At 44.3% G+C, this 11,702-nt stretch overlaps 1 long non-coding RNA gene across 1 annotated transcript; it reads right to left on the bottom strand.

Moving 5' to 3' along the window:
* Positions 1-9,787: 9,787 nt before the first annotated feature.
* LOC106816204 lies at positions 9,788-10,980 on the bottom strand. Its single transcript, XR_001394851.1, has 2 exons — positions 10,893-10,980; positions 9,788-10,078 (listed from the first exon to the last, which is right to left on the bottom strand). It is a non-coding gene; the product is annotated as an uncharacterized LOC106816204 (long non-coding RNA).
* Positions 10,981-11,702: the final 722 nt, after the last annotated feature.

Genomic DNA, 11,702 nt, shown 5'->3' with positions numbered 1-11,702 from the left:
ATAACTTGAGAACGCATCATGCGTGTTACAACACTTAGGCATTCTTCTTAAGCATGTAGACAGTTTACGGATTATAATTTCTACCACAAAGCTGAACTGGTTTATCACTAGGTGCTTACCTCATTCCCCCGCGAAAAAAAAAAAAAAAAATATATCAATTCTAAACGCGTTGCTGATATAGTACCACTGTGTCACGCTTTATTACGCAAATAGCAGGATGACAACAGAAAACTGTTAGCAATTTAAATCAGCACAATAGTGAATAAGCACACACCAACAGTTTACCCTCGCTACTACCCAATACTCGTAATGCTACCTATACGCCTTTGCTTACTATTACCGAATACCGCTATTAACTATCTATACGCCTGCACTACCAATACTGGCTAGATATGCATAATATTTAGGGTTACATATAGACAAAAATAAATTGTGATCACTCAACCCCATGAGAGTATCGACTGTTATAACACAAGATGCTGGTACTCAGCCCGTGGTGTGTTTTTGCGCTGGCTGACTGCAATCGTACTTGCGCAGAAACTGTGATACTGATCCGTCCGACATGCAGCCTGCGTTTTTATAGGCGCACGTCGCTGCGACACAGAGGCCACGTGCACCCGTGCCCGACGACATTGGCGATCGACATTGTCGCCTAGAAGTGTACAGAGACCTGCACATCTGTCACAAGGAGAGTCGCGATTGTCGCGCTCGTGCGTCGCAGCTCAGGGTTGAGCGCCGCGGTCGATCATGAATCATTTGTCATACACTCGGGCACGACCGTGCAGTGGCAATTGTTTATACGCCGGAACCCTCGCTGTCGGGTCGGCTGAACATTGTGAAGGTTGGCATGGTAACGCGACGCGTGTCGGGTCCGCTAGGGACGTCACCTCTATTACAGTGATGGATGACAACCGGTGAGCGATGCATGACCGTGACAGCGCACGCGTAGACGTTGACCTTACGCGCTTTCTAAATGACATCGCTGTTTGCCGGATTTGAGGCCGGGCGCCCGCGCGCCGAAAACGCGTTGGCCAAAAGCCAAGCCCGCGAAAAAAGAGAGCGAAGGACCTTCGGTGTCGTTAGTCGCGCTTTCACTGCACTGCTACGCGAATAGAATGACTATTGTTTGCACATTCCACCGACAACTAGGGTGCGAACAATTACGGCCAACCTACGCTAAGCGCCCGCAAACTAGTCGTTCGGCCCGTACGTTAGCAGGCTTAAATAGGTGTATGGGTGTTAGTGCTTGAAAACTAGGCTACAGAGGGGTGGACCGTGGCGCAGTCACGGTCACAGGTTGATTGTGGTATCTATATTTAGAGTTGTTGCGCGTGAATAGAAGTGAATGTGTTTTTTATTTATGTAAGTCGTTTCATTTGAATTAAAAACCTGCTTTTAAATCTCTAAACCGTTAACGTGCAACGATAAAAAATAGCGCCATGTGTGTAGTATATAGCCAATGTCAAAAATGTTCAGTATAAGGAAATACATGATTATACATGCGTTCAAGTCAGCTATCAAACGGTCAGTAACGGAAAGGGCGGAATAACAAACTGCTGGGCCGTAGCCTAGCCCTAAAGTTTTAAGAACCCTCCAAAAGCTAGAGAAGGCAGCTACCCCGCCTGTACGATAGTTTCCCCGAGACACTACAACACTGCATATATATATATTATATATAATTATATATAGCTATGTCGCTAACTCGAGTCTATTTTGACGGCGTCCTATCGACGCCCAACACAGCTCGGCGGCGACTCCGCGCGTACTCGACTCAGCCGCGCACAGACACACATAGCACAGACACGCGCAATACACAACCGCAACACGCACAGTCCGGTGATGACCCGCACACGGGAGGGCGTCCGGCCACACGCCACACGCACAGGCTCCGGCGGGCCCGACCGCACACCGCACAAACGCACCCAACACAACGCGTGCTCGCGCGCACCCACGACGCACACACACAGTCACACACACACACAACAGCCTCAACACACACACACACCACAACACACACAGCACAGGTTTGTAGAGGTAAGCCATACGTAGCTGCACCCGTTGGTATGTGCGCGCACAGCTACCCTGTCTAATTCTGTTGCATATATTAATTAACTAAATATATCGTTGAACGATATAATAAAAATGCTAGTAATATACTTTAATTTATATAACATTTTTTTCTAAACTCATCGCGTGACGAATTTTGTATTCAACACGATTAAAGTAATTAAAATGAGTGAGTTGGTATAGATTTTTTCGATAGCATCCGTAGCAAATCTTGTGGGCCGCTGTGCTGTCTACTTTAACTGTGGCTATTTTCAACAAAAATATAATTAGTGCGGCATAACACTGAAGCTGACGCAATTATCTCTATGCCTGGCCGCCAAGACGAGGCATTAACGTAAAAACAGAAAAGCAGTGCTAAAAGACAAGCAAAGACAGTATTCTACGACAATTATAAACGTTCTATTTTCTGTATTTGCCCTTCATCTATTCGCAAGCTACGGGTTAGACTGAGCCGCATGATACAACTAATATAGTAATATAACATAAAATTTACATACACTATATACGTTTAAATATATATGAGTGTGATGTATTTAATATTTTGTATAATCTACTTTTGCCTGCAAATGTAACGCCTACATATATAATATATATATATATATTAATATATATATATATATAATATATATTATAATGTAAATGTCAATAGCTCAAATAGCGAACATATTCATATATTTTTATATACAAAATATATAACACAAAAATATATGACACAGGCCCAGAATACAGACACACATCACGCGCGCGCGCACACTACGACAACACACACCCACCAACACACACACAGGCACGACACACAACACGGCACAACACGCACACACACACACGCATAACACACACACACAAGGAGCCACAACACAGCACGACACACAGCACACACGAACCCGACACACACACACACACACACGCGCGCGCACATACACAGCGCACACACACACACAACACCCACCAACAACACACCACACGACAACACACACACAGCACACACACAGCCGAGCACACCACACAGCACACACACCACACCATACACACATAGCAATCAAACATATATACACGTGTAAAACTTTGCCCGCATGACCCAAAACGCCACCGCGTTCTTACTACTAGTTATAGTGCCGCGTAAATCTTAGCGTGCGTAGTAAAAGATGCGGACATAATTAACCTGTAAGAATGCTCGAATGGGCACTTGGCGCCCGGACGGTGCCAAAATAGAGAGTACGGAGAGATAAGTGAGCAAAGTAGCCAGTAGTTGAGTTAACAATCAAGGGGCCGCTAGTTTTTGAGATGCTTCAGGAGTCAGACACAATAAGAACATAGCGCTTATAGTACAAGCATACTCCAGTGCTACCGAATTACACTCTGACATGCACCTATACATAGTACAAACGTAATCAGCTATTTATATATAGTCAATTCAAATAATATTCATAACAATACTCTGAACATCACGGTCAACTTTCGAAACATCAGTGTCAAGAGCCCATTAATATTCTATAAATAAACTAAATAAAGAAATAATGAAAAGAAACTATTAAATGGCTCTTTTATGGTATTTGCTATCCGATCGACTCATCTTAAAATCATTCAATATGATCGTAATTAATTCAGTCATCGATTACTTCGTGACGTAACGACTGCGAGTGTTTGAGCACCGCGTTATCTTAAATCATTCAATATGAATCGTATAGTTTAGTCTTCGATTAATCGTGGCTGCAGCGCTCGATGGGCTTATGCCGTTGCCGGTGTCTGGACTGATCAGAAATGATTCGGCAGGATGGTGTCGATGTTCTCGGTTGTTAACGGCCTGACCGTGTACGCAGATCCCAGCCGCTGCAGATCCCGACGACGGACGACGTCCATTCCTCCGGCTTGTCCGGGCCGAGGTACGCTGTTGCAGACGATGCCACGATGTTTAGCGCAGGGCCGTGCAAGGCTTTCCTTCAGCTCACGGATGTCTTCGACAATGTCGCACAGACTATCGTACGAATGCCGGTTTTGGCGGAGAGTAGACGAAGCAGGAAAGAGGAGCAGGCGGAGATGTTAAGGCCGGTAGATCGGCGGGAATATCGCACGGGTCGCCCAAATCGGTTGATATTCTATAGATTGGCGGCGAGCTGGCGGCCTCGCGCACGGCAGCGGTGACGAAGTGTCCTGTAAGCGTCGGTTTGTATAAGGACAAGGCGGAAGCGCCGAGTACACGATTGCAGATGTCCGTCCTTGCCAACCTTCACCAATGTCAGCCGACCGACAGCGAGTCCCGGCGATAAACAATGACCACGGCGGTCGTCCCCGAGCTGATGACAAATGATTCCAGACGACGCGGCGCTCACCCTGAGTGCGACGACGAACGCGACAATCGCGACCTCTGTGACAGAGTTGAGGTCTCTGTCACACTCTGGCGACAATGTCGTCGCCAATGTCGTCGGGCACGGGTGCACGTGGCCTCTGTGTAGCAGCGACGTGCGCCTATAAAACGCAGCTGCTGCCGACGATCAGCATCACAGCTCCTGCCGCAAAGTCGAGTGCAAATCAGCCAGCCCAGCAAACACACCACGTGAGTACCAGCATCTTTGTGTATATACAGTCGATACTCTCAGGGTTGATGATCACAATTAATTTTTGTCGCTGATATTTATAATTTTTGTCGCTGATATTATGCATATCTGGCGAGTATTGGTAGTAGCAAGGCGTATAGATAGTAATAGCGAGTATTGGTATAGTAGCAAGGCGTATAGATAGTAATAGCGAGTATTGGTATAGTAGCAAGGCGTATAGGTAGCATTAACGAGTATTGTAGTAGCAGGGTAAAACTGTTTGTGTGCTTAGCTATTGTGTGTTAAATTGTAACCAGTTTTCTGTGATCCTGCTATTGCGTAATAAACGTGACACAGGCGTACTATATCACGAGCGTTTAGAATTGATTCGAATGAGTAAGAACCTAGTGTAAACAGTCAGTTTGTGTAAGAATTATATCCGTAAACCGTCTACATGTTTAGAAGAATGCTAAGTGTAAACACGCTGAATGGTTCTAAAGTTATGAGAGTAACACACGCAGAGTATTACACGCAGAGTAACACACACAATACTATAGATAGTAGATGATGTCGGCACTTTAATAGGTCGATAGAATTCATATGATGCAAATCTTTACGCGTTCTAGCTCAGGCCCGGCACTAAGCGTGAGGGGGCCCGGGGCACGTAATATGTGTGGGGGCCTATATCATTGTATTTTCTGCACTTTCATAGCTGCAAATTCAGAAAGTATTCATCGTGTTTGCAATAACAACAAAATTTAAAAATGTCACTTTTCGATAGCGAGAATACTGGCGGTTTACCAGTCTCTGTTGGCTCATGTGGTTCTCAATGTGATTTTATAATCAACTGAGTTTTGAAAATTGACCTTCACCGCTACAAATTCGAGACGATCAATGAAAGTATAGATTCTTCTCAGAGGGAATTTGCGGTATTTAGGGAAAGCGTCCCATTCAGCTGAAACAGCAAAATTGCAGTCAGAGAAACAGCATTGGGAAAACGCCATCACTTCAACGTTACATGGCTAAGAATTTTGTGGATTCACAATGTACGACAGTTTTGTAAATTTTAGCGGATACTCTAAACTGTGGGGGGCCCCAAATGTGGGGGGCGCGGGCAGCGTGCCCCTGTTGCCGCCAGCGCCTTAAATGCCGGCTAAGTGCTCTCTACTAGTGTAGGTATATATGCAGTTTACACATGTTAAAAAAGGCCTACATACATTGCCTACAATCCTCGATGCTCTATGTACCTGCACCACAGCATTACCTGTACCGCATCACCGTACGGCTATTGGGTGCTGTGATAAGTATATTATACACTGCTGATAATAATCTATATCGTGGTTTCACTGACACGCATTCCTTCGGCTGTGATATCAGTAAAAATAGAACGTTTACCACGCGAGGCGGTTTTCTACCTGTGCCATATACTCAGTACGCGTTATACGTATACACGCTTGCGCTGGTCCAAACTCCACGACAGATGGCGCTCTCGCTCATGTGCTCAATCTACAAGGGGGTGTCTATATTGAAGCCGGTACGGGAGATTACGGTACACATATATTTGCTAATATATTTACTAATCGTGCGTTAATAAACTCAATATTCACAGAGAGTATAGCTAAGATATGTGTCTATAGGTAGCTAGAATTTTAGAAATTTAATCATCTGTAATTCACTTCCACGCGCATATATAATTTTATATTTGCTATATTGACTAATCGTGCGTCAATAAACTCAATATTCACAGAGAGTATGAATTCAAGCCGGTACGGGAGATCATTTGCATAATATATTCTAGATACACATGTCTTAGCTGTACTCTCTGTGAATATTGAGTCAATTGATGCACGATTAGTCAATATATTAGCAAATATATGCGTACTGTCATCTCCCGTACCGGCTTGAATATAGACACTCCCCATCTACAATCTCGTATCCTGAGTGTACGAAGGTGAACTGCATGCAGTTTGGCGCTGGTCAACACTCATGGGAAATACGGTTGCAGTTTCTACATGAAGCCGACGCCAGCGCTGAAAGCTACTCGGACTTCGCGCCACACCCCTACGCTTACCTACAGTACGGGAACGCACGGGGAAGGTCCCGCCTGTTGCCGAGCGAACCATCTAATGATCCGCCCCAGTACGACATACGCTACCGAGGCGACAACGGCAGGTAAGCTAATATTACGCATTACGTATTACCAGGGGTTAATAATGACAAATTGTCGTTTTGACATTTTGTTATTTTGACAATTTGACAAATTGTCATTTTGACATTTTGACAATTTGACAAATTGTCATTTTGACATTTTGACATTTTGACATTGTCATAAATGAAATTGTGTCATTATTAACCCCTGGTATTACGTAAGTTGATATTACGTAAGTATACAGTCAGGAGCTAATAATGCATAGAGTCTTATTAGCTAATATATAGGTGATATATATAAATAGGTATTGGTATTTGGTATTGCTATATTAGGTCATTGGAGACCTTAAGGTTTTCACCGTGCCAGTTCCTGTGTGCTGCACAGGAGATCGAGTGTAGCGTAGTAGTGACCCGAGATGAAGAAGAAGATTAGTTAATAAGCTGATATATTACATGCACATAATCAGGAGGTAATAATACATATAGCATTTTAAGTTAATAAGCTGAGATATTACATGCAAGAGCTATATACATTTATTATGATGATTATATTGATATAGGTGATAGTATAATGGTTTAAACTGTGTATTTGTGTGCATATGTGGACATGTGTGTGTACAAGTGTGTGTGTGTGTGGGGGGGCTGTACGTGCGTGCGTGCGTGTGTGTGTGAGTGTGTGTGTGTGTGTGGGTGCGTGCGTGTGTGTGTGTGCGAGCGTGCGTGCGTGCGTGCGTGTGTGTGCGTTTGTGCGTGTGTGTGTTGTGCGTGGCGTGTGATCGTCGTGTGTACTGCGTGCGTGTGTGTGCGTACGCGTGTGTGGGTGGTGCGTGGCCGTGTGTGTGGGTGTGCCGTGGTGTGTTGCGATGCGTGGCGTGCGTGTGTGTACGTGTCGTGCGTGCGTGCGTGTGGGGTGTGCGTGTGTGCGACACGTGATGTGCCGTGCGTGTGTGTGTGTGCGCGTTGCGTGCGGCGTGTGTGTGCGTGCGTGGCGTGCTGGTGTGTGCGTGCGGTGCGTGCGTGCGTGCGTGGCGTGTGTGTGTGTTTACGTGGCGTGCGGGTGCGCGCGCGTCGGTGTTGTGTGTGTGTGTGTGGTGTGGCCGTGGCGTGGCGGCTGTCTTGCGTGTAACCGTGCGCTGCGCGCGGATGTGTGTTGTGTAGTGTCGTGCGCGCGTGCGCGCCGTGGTTTGTTGTGTGTGGTGTGTGTGTGCGTGCGTGCGTGTGTGTGGTGTGTGTGTGTGTGTGTGTGTGTGTGTGTGTGCGTGGTGTTTTGTGTGTGTGTGTGTGTTGTGTATATTGCGCGCGCGCGCTTGGCGCGCGTGTGTGTGTGTGTTGTGTTGTTTGTGAGTGTGTGCTGTGTGTGTGTGTGTGTGTGTGTGTACGCCGGTGGTGTGTGTGGGTGCGTTTGTGGTGTGTTGTGTGTGTGTGTGTGTGTGTGTGTGTTGTGTGTAGGTGTCGTGGTGATGTGTGCTGTGTGGTGTGTAGTGTGTTTTTGCGTAGATGTGTGTTGTGTGTGCTGCGTGTGTGGTGTGTTTTGTGTGTTGTGTGGTTGTGTGTGTGTGGTGTGTGTGTGTCGTGTGTGTGGGTGCATGTGTGATGTGTGTGCCTGTGTGTGTGTGTTGTTGTGTGTGTGGTGCCGTGCTGCGTCATACACCGATGAATCGCTCACGTTTACATCGAGTTTTTATCGTTATTAATATATTCTTGAAAACCTCTTAATATATCAATGTGTCTTCTCATCTTCATAACTTGCAGAGCACTTTCTATGTCTGTGACGATTTATTATTCTACATGCATCTTCTCTATCTTTTCATCATCTCTCAGGCAGAGGCAGCAGATTTTTTATATTATGCCTCCGCAGTCCAACCGTCACGCCCTGATTCTACCTGTTTTCTCTAATAATATAAGTCCGGGACAGCGGGCGATGACATATTACAAACCATATTCGGAGGTGTAGAGCGGAAACAGCACAACGGGTCGGCTAACATACGGGTCGGCTAAAAAGCTAATGATACACTAATGTAATATAATCAGGAGTGAATCATAGATATTATTCACTCCTGATATAATGTAACTATGTAGCTCTTGATAATATTGCAAACGTAAGAACTTCGCTGTGTATATATGTAAATATATGTGTACATGTTGTTGTTGCGTGCCTGAGCGACCACGCGCACGTACACGCGCACTGACAGAGAGCGCGTGTGCGTGTATGTGCGCGCGCCTGTGCGTGAGCGGGAGAGATAGAGTATATATAATATTAAATGGAGAAGGTTGGTTTAGAGAGAGGAGGGGTTAGAGAGAGAGAGACGAGAGAGAGGAGAATTGAGAGAGAGGAGGTGCGAGGGGTTTTCGGGGAGAGAGAGAGAGAGAGAGTTATATTATATATAGATATACTATTATTATATATATATATATAATATATATATATATATAATTGCTTCTTTATATTCTCTCTCTCTGTCTTCTTGTCCTCTCTTCTCTCTCTCTCTTCTCTCTTTCTCGCTATTTCCTCTCTTGATCTTTTCTCTCTATCAGATATATATATATATATTATAATATTATATATCAAGAGTTCGAGGCCGCTAAAAGAATCTTCTAGAATAAAAAAAAAAATATATATTATATATAATAGAATAGAGACAAGAGATGATGATTAATACTCGAGGTATTTAATAATTGCAGCTTCTGATATACATGACTGCATTTTTCGTATAACAATACGCTAACGGTGTCGGTCCCGCGTGCTTGAGTGGCATGTGCGTGTGAGTGCGTGTGTGCGCGAATGTGGTGTGAGAGACGCACGAACGGAGAGGGAGACGCACCTACCCTATGTGCCAGGGGGAAAGCGATCCGCTAGAAGAGTTTTAAGGGGTATTGAGGCAAACACTGGGGATTATAAGTTTCAGTGTAAGTGCCTGGTCTGCTGTATTATAAGAGAATATATGAGCGGAGGCGGATAATTAGCTATGCAATCGGTACAATCGTCCTTGACATCTCTGAACGAACTATGGATATAGAAATACATCTACCAATAAATGTTCATTATTTATACACGGATTTTTATTTCAATTAATTTCATATGAGTACACATAAAGTGATTCGTATATAAATGAGCTGTTATGAATTAACGCTTCCTATATGTCAAAAGAGACATCGTGCAGTACATACAATATATCTACAAATACATCTTCATCGAATAATTTAAATTTAATTGTTGTCATAATTGCGTCGGCTTCGATACTAATATTATTGCATCATCACAATGAGCTTGTTAGAAGAATCCTGGGTTGTAATAGTCCCTCGCGATCCGTCCTTGTCCGTTCCTTCCCCTTTACAGACAGAAAACATGCAACACATTAACAAAATGCAACAGGCTAATAATCTACATGGGTCATAGGCAGCTAAATGCACCGATAGATAGCAGATTTGCTTTCGGGTAGTTCTGACTACTTTAACGCGATTCCCACTTTAGTTTGTAACATAATTGTTTGATTATTGAAATGCCACATTTTAAACGGCTCGTCACCGATTGCATTCCGAACAAAAGCACAACAACCTAAGATAAGGCGATCGCTTGTTTGGGTCAGCGATTTGAAATTGTTGATCCTGATGTCAAGGTGGATTCGAAAAGGATCCAATATGGCGGCATGCGACTCAGCTAATCCCTACTCGTTGCTAGCATAAACTAAGAATGACTTATTCTTGGTTCTATCTTATCTTCTATGTTATTCTTGGTCTATGTTGCTAGTTATAACCCATCCTGTGATAGGTCACAGCGACAATTGGCCCGAGAGAGTAGTTTTTCCATTTGTTGGCGCAAATCACATGATCAATTGATTTATATCAGACGCATCCATCCCAAGCAAACAGCGGTCCGTTGTCAGAACCTTCATAAAAAGTTATGTCTATCTAAAGTCTGAACTATCATAACGTTAACTTGACACCTCACTGCAGAGGTTGTGACAATGTAGACTTGCTACTTATTATCAAGATTATTATCTATTATTATACCTATTATATTTACAATAATAATCAAATAATGATATCTATTACAAAGATGTCATAACCACTTATTATGCTTCTGACAACGGATCGCAGATGGCTACGTTCATGTGCTCTTGGTAATGGCTAATCGATGCTTACCCGAAGAAGGGAATCTTAGGAGCTGGTCGCCCTCTACCACCAAGGTAGCCAGCAGAGCGGCGTGGGAACAGGCTTCGGAACCTATTCGTGTTCGACTGGTGCGGACGCTTGCTGGACGTAGGCGTACGGTGAGGCTCTGATCTCGCAATACGCCTCTCAGCTGCTTCGCTCACGAGCCCAAGAGACAACTTTATCACATAACAGGAATGAAATTAAAAACTTCGCGGATCCTAATACGGAATACCTCTACACAGGTCCACTGATAACGCTGTATATTTGCGGTGATTCATTTTCCGCAGAATTTCGCCTAACGCCCACGGCCCCAGACCTGCGAAACTAAAAAACTACGCGCGACTAGATTGATTGGTGCTATATTGTTATGATTAATTGGGAACGAGATAATCCCGACGGTTCTCGTGCTCCTCAGGATAACATGGACGGATACTCTATACTCTATACTTATTAGTCCATCACTTCGAAAGTCATCATGTGCTTATAGCTGCTATTCGCACAGATCATGTCCACGCTCCTATATCTGCTTTGGTTGCCCAACAATCTTTACGAATCGGACTTTATAACCTTAATACGGCGGAAGACTTATCTATCTGATCTATATCCTCCTGGCCCACATAATGCAAATTATAAATCATCGGTTGGTAACCGATAGATGCCCTTTCCGAGCCGGCTAATCGTTGCGTCGATCAAATCTGACGTATTATTTCGAGCCGTTGGCATTATACAATGGAACCTTGATGTTTCCATATTGTGTATCCATCACCTAATATCCATGTACATGGGGCGTTCCCTATA

The sequence above is a fragment of the Priapulus caudatus genome, unplaced genomic scaffold (assembly GCF_000485595.1).
Source record: "Priapulus caudatus unplaced genomic scaffold, Priapulus_caudatus-5.0.1 Scaffold1313, whole genome shotgun sequence".
NCBI classification, from domain to species: Eukaryota; Metazoa; Priapulida; class Priapulimorpha; order Priapulimorphida; family Priapulidae; genus Priapulus; species Priapulus caudatus.
This window is presented reverse-complemented; position numbering and strand designations above follow the sequence as displayed.